Here is a 7816-nt window from a genome sequence, read left to right as displayed (position 1 = left end):
TAATTGGACTTACAGTTACATGTGACTGAGGAAGCCTCCCAATCATGGTGGAAGGCAAGGAGGAGCAAGTCCCATCTTACGTGGATAGCAGCAGGCAAACAGCGAATGAGCTTGTGCAGGGAAACTCCATCTTATAAAGCCATCAGATCTTGTGAGACTTATTCACTATCAAGAGAACAGCATGGGAAAGACCTGTCCCCATGATTCAATTATCTCCTACTGGGTCCCTCCCACAACACATGAGAATTCAAGATGAGATTTGAGTGGGGACAGAGAGCCAAATCATATCAATCCTGTTTTTTTTAATTCAAGAGGTATAATAGCCAAATCCTACAAAATTAGCCACAAAGCAGGCCTCAAGAGAGAACACACACTTATATGGGGAGTTCACTGTATTGACTGTGTGCCCAACTACTTGCACAGTCTGTATAGAAAGCAACTCAATCTCAATCCAGGTCATATCACACTGACCTCACTATTTATTTTTTGACCGTAGCAACATCACTGAGCAGCATTAATTTCTCTAAAGAATGAAAGGGGAAAGTCTACTTGAAAAATTACTCTCCATTTTCTTCTGCTCAGAAATAAAACTTTAAAGACCTTCATTGTCAAACATAATCATTTCTCTTTGTTTTGTTTTGTTTTGTTTGTTTGTTTGTTTGAGATGGAGTCTCACTCTGTCGCCAGGCTGGAGTGCAGGTGAGCCGAGATCATGTCACTGCAGAGACTCCCAGGTTCAAGCGATTCTCCTGCCTCAGCCTCCCGAGTAGCTGGGATTACAGGCACCCGCCACCATGCCCAGCTAATTTTTGCATTTTTAGTAGAGGCGGGGTTTCACCAGGCTGGTCTCAAACTCCTGACCTCAAGTGATCCACTCACCTTGGCCTCCCAGAGTGCTGGGATTATAGGCGTGAGCCACCGCGCTCCACCTCACTTCTCTTTGAAAACATCACAGTCTTCAAAGAATTATGAGTTGAAATGATAAAATCAACTGCCCATTTCTCATCACTTAACATGTAAACAATGGTGTGGTAAACATGTCATCCTTATAAGTGTCTCTTTCTGACATCTACTTAGCCAGTTCCAGTAAGACTAACCTTTCTGTTCCTTGAGTGGGCCTCTTCTGTCACCTCAAGGCATTTGAACTTGCTAATATTTCTGCTTCAAACCTATTTTCTTTGACTTGAAAGAACCATGATGGTTCTTTCTTGCCATTTGGGTCTCAGTTCAAATGTCACTACCTCCGAGAGACTTTCTCTGACCATGCTGCCTAAAGTTACCTGCACCCCAACCCAGTCACAACCTCCTGTTTTGTTTTCTACCTGTTTTAATTTTCTTCTGAATTTCTTCTGTTGATACATCCGTTTATAATTTCATCACATAGCTCCAAACCAACATAGATCCATAGGAACAAGCATCATGTCTATTTTGCTGCCTGCCAAATCATGAGTGCCTAGAAAGATTTCTGGCATTGAGAGGATGCTCTATAAATACGTATTGTATGAATTGAAGAAGGCTTTTGGATTTCAACTAACCATCACTGAAAGAGGTAACTTATCTAGTATTGGAATGAATGTCATTGTTTTGACCAGTTACCCAGTTCACTTACCAGATTAACCTCTCAATGTTTTGGCTATTTTCAAAGACAATTCTAGCAATTAAGGGAAGATAGATGGAAGTGGAGGTAGAAGTGGAGGCAGAAGTAAAAGAGAATAAAGACATACAACAAGAGGGCCTCATACAAACATATGTTCTGTGACCTGAGAATGTGGTTAACTGAACCCACTCTAGCTAACGACCAAAGTAAATAAACTATAAATGGTGAACCTTAAAGACTACACAATCTACTGTTCACAATGCCACCCTGTCCTGGTCCTCATAGCCTATTGTCCATTTCTTCTTAGTCTCTGACACTGTCTTCCTTCTTCTCCTGTCCCCAAATGCAGACATTCTCCAATATAGATGAAGTAGTTTGACATTTTTCTATATATGCTTTGTCTCTCAGACATAGCATATGTCTTTCATAGCTTTACCCATCACTCTTCTGGTGGCCTTGAGCAACCTCGATGTCCTCGTCGGCATAATGGGACCAGTAATAGTCCTAATGAGTACAGCTTGTCAGGACAAGAGATAACATTTTAAAACTGAAGGTTAGGCCAGGCGCAGTGGCTCATGCCTGTAATCCCAGCACACTGGGAGGCCGAGGCGGGTAGATCGTAAGGTCAGGAGTTTGCGACCAGCCTGGCCAACATAGTGAAACCCTGTCCCTACTAAAAATACAAAAATTAGCTGGATGTGGTGGCACATGCCTGTAGTTCCAGTTACTTGGGAAGCTGAGGCAGGAGAATCACTCGAACCTGGGAGGCGGAGGTTGTGGTGAGCTGAGATCCTGCCACTGCACTCCAGCCTGGGCAGCAGAGCAAGATTCCATCTCAAAAAAAAAAAAAAAATCTGAAGATTAAAAGTGAATTAAAAGGAATATCAGTTTTAAGGAAGATTCGGGACCAAACAAAAGTGCTTGGTTGCAGATGCAAAACTGGATGATAAAAATATAAACAGTAAATCATAATAGATATTTGGACATCCACGTTCACAGCAATATTATTCATGATAGTCAAAAGGTAGAAGTAACTCATGTGTCCGTTGACAGAGGAATGAACAAGCAGAATGGGCCATGTGCATGCAATAGAATATTATCCAGTCTTATAAAGAAAGAAATTCTAACACATGCTACAACACGGATGGACCTTAAAGACACTATGCTAAGTGAATAAGTCAGTCACAAAAAGGATAAATCTTATATAATTCCACTTAGATGAGGTACCTAGAGTAGGCAAATTCATAGACACAGTAGACAGAATGGTGGTTACTAAGTATGTGGGGGAGGGGAATGGGAAGTTCTTGTGTAATGGGTATGGAGTTTCCATTTGGGATGATAAAAGCAGTTTTGGGGATGGGGGTGTTGATGGTTGTACAATAGTGTGAATGTGCTTAATGATGCTGAATTGTACACTCGGTAATGGTTACAATGGTAAATTTTGTTATGTATTTTGCCATAATTTTTAAAAAGTCAAAATGATGAGTTTGTTTTTTGGGGGAAGGGAAATAGTGGGCCCTGATTAGGATGGGGCGCATCAGAAAGGTGCTAGGGTTCTTAGTGAGGTTCTGTTCCTTGATCTGGCTGTTTACAAAGGTATTGTCTTATAATACTTCATGATTTTCTTGTATCTATGTTTTATTTTATAGCAAAAGGGTTTTTTAAAATAAAAGAATCAGGCCAGGTGCAGTGGCTCATGCCTGTAATCCCAATGCTTTGGGAGGCCAAGGTAGGCAGATCACCTGAGGTCAGGAGACCAGCCTGGCCAACATGGTGAAACACTGTCTCTACTAAAAATACAAAAACTTAGCTGAGTGTGGTGATGCATGCTTGTAGTCCCAGCTAACTTGGGAAGCTGAGGCAGGACAATTGCTTGAACGTGGGAGGCGGAGGTTGCAGGAAGCGGAGATTGCGCCACTTCACTCCAGTCTCGGTGATAGAGCGAGACTCTGTCTCAGAAAAATAAATAAATTAATTTATTAAAAATAAAAAATTAAAGAATCACATATGAAACACTTAGAATTGTGCTTGGCACTTAGAAAGCCCTAAACTATTGCTATTATTACATATTGTTTCTGCCTCCTCTTACCCATCTTCACTGCCACCATGTGGCATGATGGTCTACCCATAGGTAGCATCAGGACTCAACTGCTGGATGTGATGATAACACTTAACCCAGAAAGGTTGCAAGACCAACCTGAAGGCCAAGAGTCCAATGGAAGAGGCAACACCACTAGGCCTGCCCTTAGTGCTGAAAGATGTGGTCATGAGGTAGCATCAACTACAGTGCCTTCCTGGAGAAGCCAGGACTATTTTGAACAGGCAGTGCCTGGGTTCATCTCCACGCTACATTTCATTCTGTTTTAGCCCTTCATGCTCAGCTTGGTTCTATGTGCATGAAAATTGATGACCAATATGATGTGAAGCTAATAATTAATGGTTCAGATTATAAGTACTGGAGGCATCAGAGCAAAAGAAAGCAGCCTGGAAGGATGAATGAGGTTTGGAGAGGCAAAGGGAAGACTGAAAGGACATGGCTTTCCAGGAGCCAAGAGAAAGAAGTCTGGGCTGTCTCCTTGTGTCTGGGTGAAAAGACAGGCTGAAGCCAGAGAGAACCATTTGGAAAGCAGTGGGAAATCAGGTTCGACAGGTCATCAGGAGCCAGGTAAGGGACGGCCTTGGAGTCAGACAGAGAGAGATGCGCATTTGAGATGTGTAGGAAACTGGGGCCAGGAATGTCATTGAGCAGAGGAAATTAAAGGATTTATTCTATCAGTAACCTGCAAGAGAGATGGAAGGGGCTGGGGGCCTGGAGGCTGCTACAGCAAGTACCGTGACATTAGGGAATTCTGGACATTGTGAGACACGGAGAGATTTGATTTGAAAGGAAAATCAACAGAACTTGATACGTAACTAGATATGGGGAAGGAGAGGCAAAAACAACATTTAGATACCTAACTAGATATGGGGAAGGAGAGGCAAAAACCACCTTTAAACAGAAATAAGGAAGACGGCGTGGTGTCTTTCATAAGGACACTTCTCACATTGTTGTTGAGATTCTAGATGGTCTCAACCTTGGCTGCACCATTGAATCACCTGGGGATCTTGTTAAAATGCTGATTGATTCCGTGAATCTGGGGTGAAATTCTGCATTTTTAACAAGTCCTCAGGGGATGCTGATGCTGCTAGCCCACAGATCGACCATACTTTGAGTATCAAGGTTTTGAAATTTTCAGCTTCATTGTGTATGAGACTCTCCTGGAGAGCCTTTAAAAATCCAAATACCCAGGCCAGGCCATTGAAATCAGAATCCATAGGGTAGCAGCTACGGGCATCAGGATTTCTAACACTCTCCAGGTGATTCATGTGCAGAGCCTAGGTTCACATCAGCTTTAGAGTCTCTCACTTGCAGAGGTTAAAGAACATATTTTAGTCTTCAAAGTTTTCTCGAATAGGGAAATGACTTTCCTAAGATTCTTTTTGGAGTGGTTCAATATTTAGCCTTTTTAAACCTGTGTGCACCCGATAATCAACAGCAAAAACCAAATTGTCCCTTAAGATGCAAGGTACCGAAGCAAAATAACTGGCAGTAGATCTTTAGTGCTACTGCAGTGAGAATATTTTTTTGACTGCATATTGGGAGACGTCTTGCAACGCCTGCAAATCCTGGTGATTTATGAGCATGAATGCGCAGTGCCGAAGCTGCTGAATTGCCTCAGCTCATCAAAGAAGCTTCTCTGAGAGTTATTTTGAAGACCTCCTGCTGTGTCTTCAGTTCCTGTTTCAGTAAATCCATCTCTGAATGGTCAGGGCTTCTGCTTCCCACACCCCAGCAGGGTGGACTCGGCCCCCTCTCCTTATTAATTTTCACCATGCTGGAAAAACACACAGAAAAATCCTACACTGAGTAGCAATTAAAGTACTTTACAATAGACTGCAAATTGTGGTTATAAAAGAGTGTTCCTCCCATGGCTTTTTCCCAGTGCCCTGGAATTTATAGCAAGTGGCCTTCATCCTATTGGGTATTAGAATTACACAACGCCTGTGCTGGGCAGAGAAATTTAAGAGGCAGGGCAAGACCCTCACCAAATGCATAGGCCCCTTTTAATCTGATTCTTCTGGGCAGCCAGGCTGAGCTATAAATAGAGCAACAGCATTTCCTCATGTATGCATGGAGAGGCAGTGTGGTATCACACAAAAGGCCCTAGTCCAGAAGCGAGGAGATCCCAGTTTGCACTTGAGTCTTGAGTTTTAGTGCTGGAGTTTCCTCATTTGTAAATCTGGAATTACACTATCTCTCTTGTGGAATTATTAGGGTCGAGAACACGCTGTACGTGTTCAACAATAGCTCTCTGGGGAAAAACAACACAAAACAAAACCTGATTTGTACTGTTTGTCCATTTCCATGGTGTAAATACTCCCACCATGGCCTGTTTCAAACCACCCACCTGATATTATTGAACACAGAGTTGGGAAGAGGTGCACAGTAGCACATTACTATGTAGTATTTCAGACATAATAGACATAAATAACGTCAAGCACATGGAGAATAAAAAATGTAAAGTGTAGTAAAATATAAACATATAAAAATATAAATATGTAAAATACAAAATGTAGTAAAATAATTAGGAAGTGGTGAGTTTTGAGTATTTATTCCTTTTTTTTTTTTTTTTTTCTGAGACAGAATCTTGCTCTGTCCCCCAGGTGGGAGTGTAGTGGTGCACTCTCAGCTCTCTGCAATCTCCACCTCCTGGGTTCAAGCAATTCTCCTGCCTCAGCCTCCTGAGTAGCTAGGATTATAGGCATGCACCGGCATTTTTTTATTTTTAGTAGAGGCAGGGTTTCACCATGTTGGCCAGGCTGGTCTCGAACCCCTGACCTTGTGATCCACCCACCTCGGCCTCCCAAAGTGCTGGGATTACAGATGTGAGCCACCACCTTATTTTTGTTTTTAATATAACTAACTTGATTGTAAATTTAAGTAGTTTTTTTCCTAATGGCTGCTTTTAAAACCAGCTCACAAGATTCCTAAAAAAGGCTGGGTATGGTAGCTCATGCCTGTAATCCTAGCATTTTGGGAAGCTGAGGAAGAAGAATCACTTGAACCCAGGAGTTTGAGAATAGCCTGGGCAACATAGTGAGACCCTGTCTCTATTTCAAAAATTTTTTTTAAATTAAAAACTCAGCTCTCACAAGCCAGTAGAAACTGGTTTAACTATACTCTTGCAATGGTGTTACCAAAATGCCAGGGGTTCGGTCTAGATCTGGATGCTTGCCACACAGAAAGCCAGTCTCCAAGATCATGAGTATTGTCAGGGAGGAAGGCTTTTTATTTCAGTGCTGCAGCAGAGGAGATGGGAGATAACTCTCAAATCTGTCTCCCTAACTGACTAAAACTGGGTATTTATATAGCAGAGAAGGAAGGTAGCAATGTGTGGGAAAACAGGAATTAGGGAAGGGTAAGGAAAAGGAGTTTCAGTTCCTTGATACCATCTGGGAGGCCTGAGGGTTGGATTCCAGAGGAAGAAGCTCAGACAAGACAAATGTAAGTTTCAGGTTTAAGACTAGGAGGGTCAATTTCTATGTTTGTCCAAAAACAAAAACAAAGTAACAACAACAACAACAACAGCAACAACAAACTCTATGGGAAAACTGGGTCAGTTTCAACAGTTTAAAGAAATAACTTGTAAAACCATTAGCACGTTCATCAGTCATTTGTATTAGTTTGCTCAGGCTGCCATAACAAAATACCAGACTGGATGACTCAACAGAAATGTATTTCTGATAGTTCTGAGCAATGCTTGAATCTGGAAGTCCAAAATCAAGGTGCTGGCAGGTTGATTGCACCTGAGGTCTCTCTCCTGGGCTTGCAGATGGCCACCATCCTCACATGGCCTTTTCTCTATGTGTGCATCCTTGGTGTCTCTTCCTTCAAATACACATCAGGAGTTAGGGCTTCAACATATGACTTTGTTGCCAGGGGAGGGGTACACAATTTAGTCCATAATAGCACTTAGTAAATATTGACTGAATATAAATCTAAATAGTGAACAGCTCAACAATGAGCTGAGAAGCCGTTTTCTCTTTATGGGAATTATTACCTTAGATCCTGTAGGTAAAAGAATGACTTAGGCTATGCCCCAGAAAACCTGGATGGAGGGTCTGCCCTCACTATGCTGAGACTCATATACAGAGGGGTCAGTAATGTAGAAAGGAATA

This window comes from Colobus angolensis, unplaced genomic scaffold, assembly GCF_000951035.1.
Source record: "Colobus angolensis palliatus isolate OR3802 unplaced genomic scaffold, Cang.pa_1.0 Scaffold117, whole genome shotgun sequence".
NCBI lineage: Eukaryota > Metazoa > Chordata > Mammalia > Primates > Cercopithecidae > Colobus > Colobus angolensis.
Note: the sequence above shows the minus strand (reverse complement) of the source record.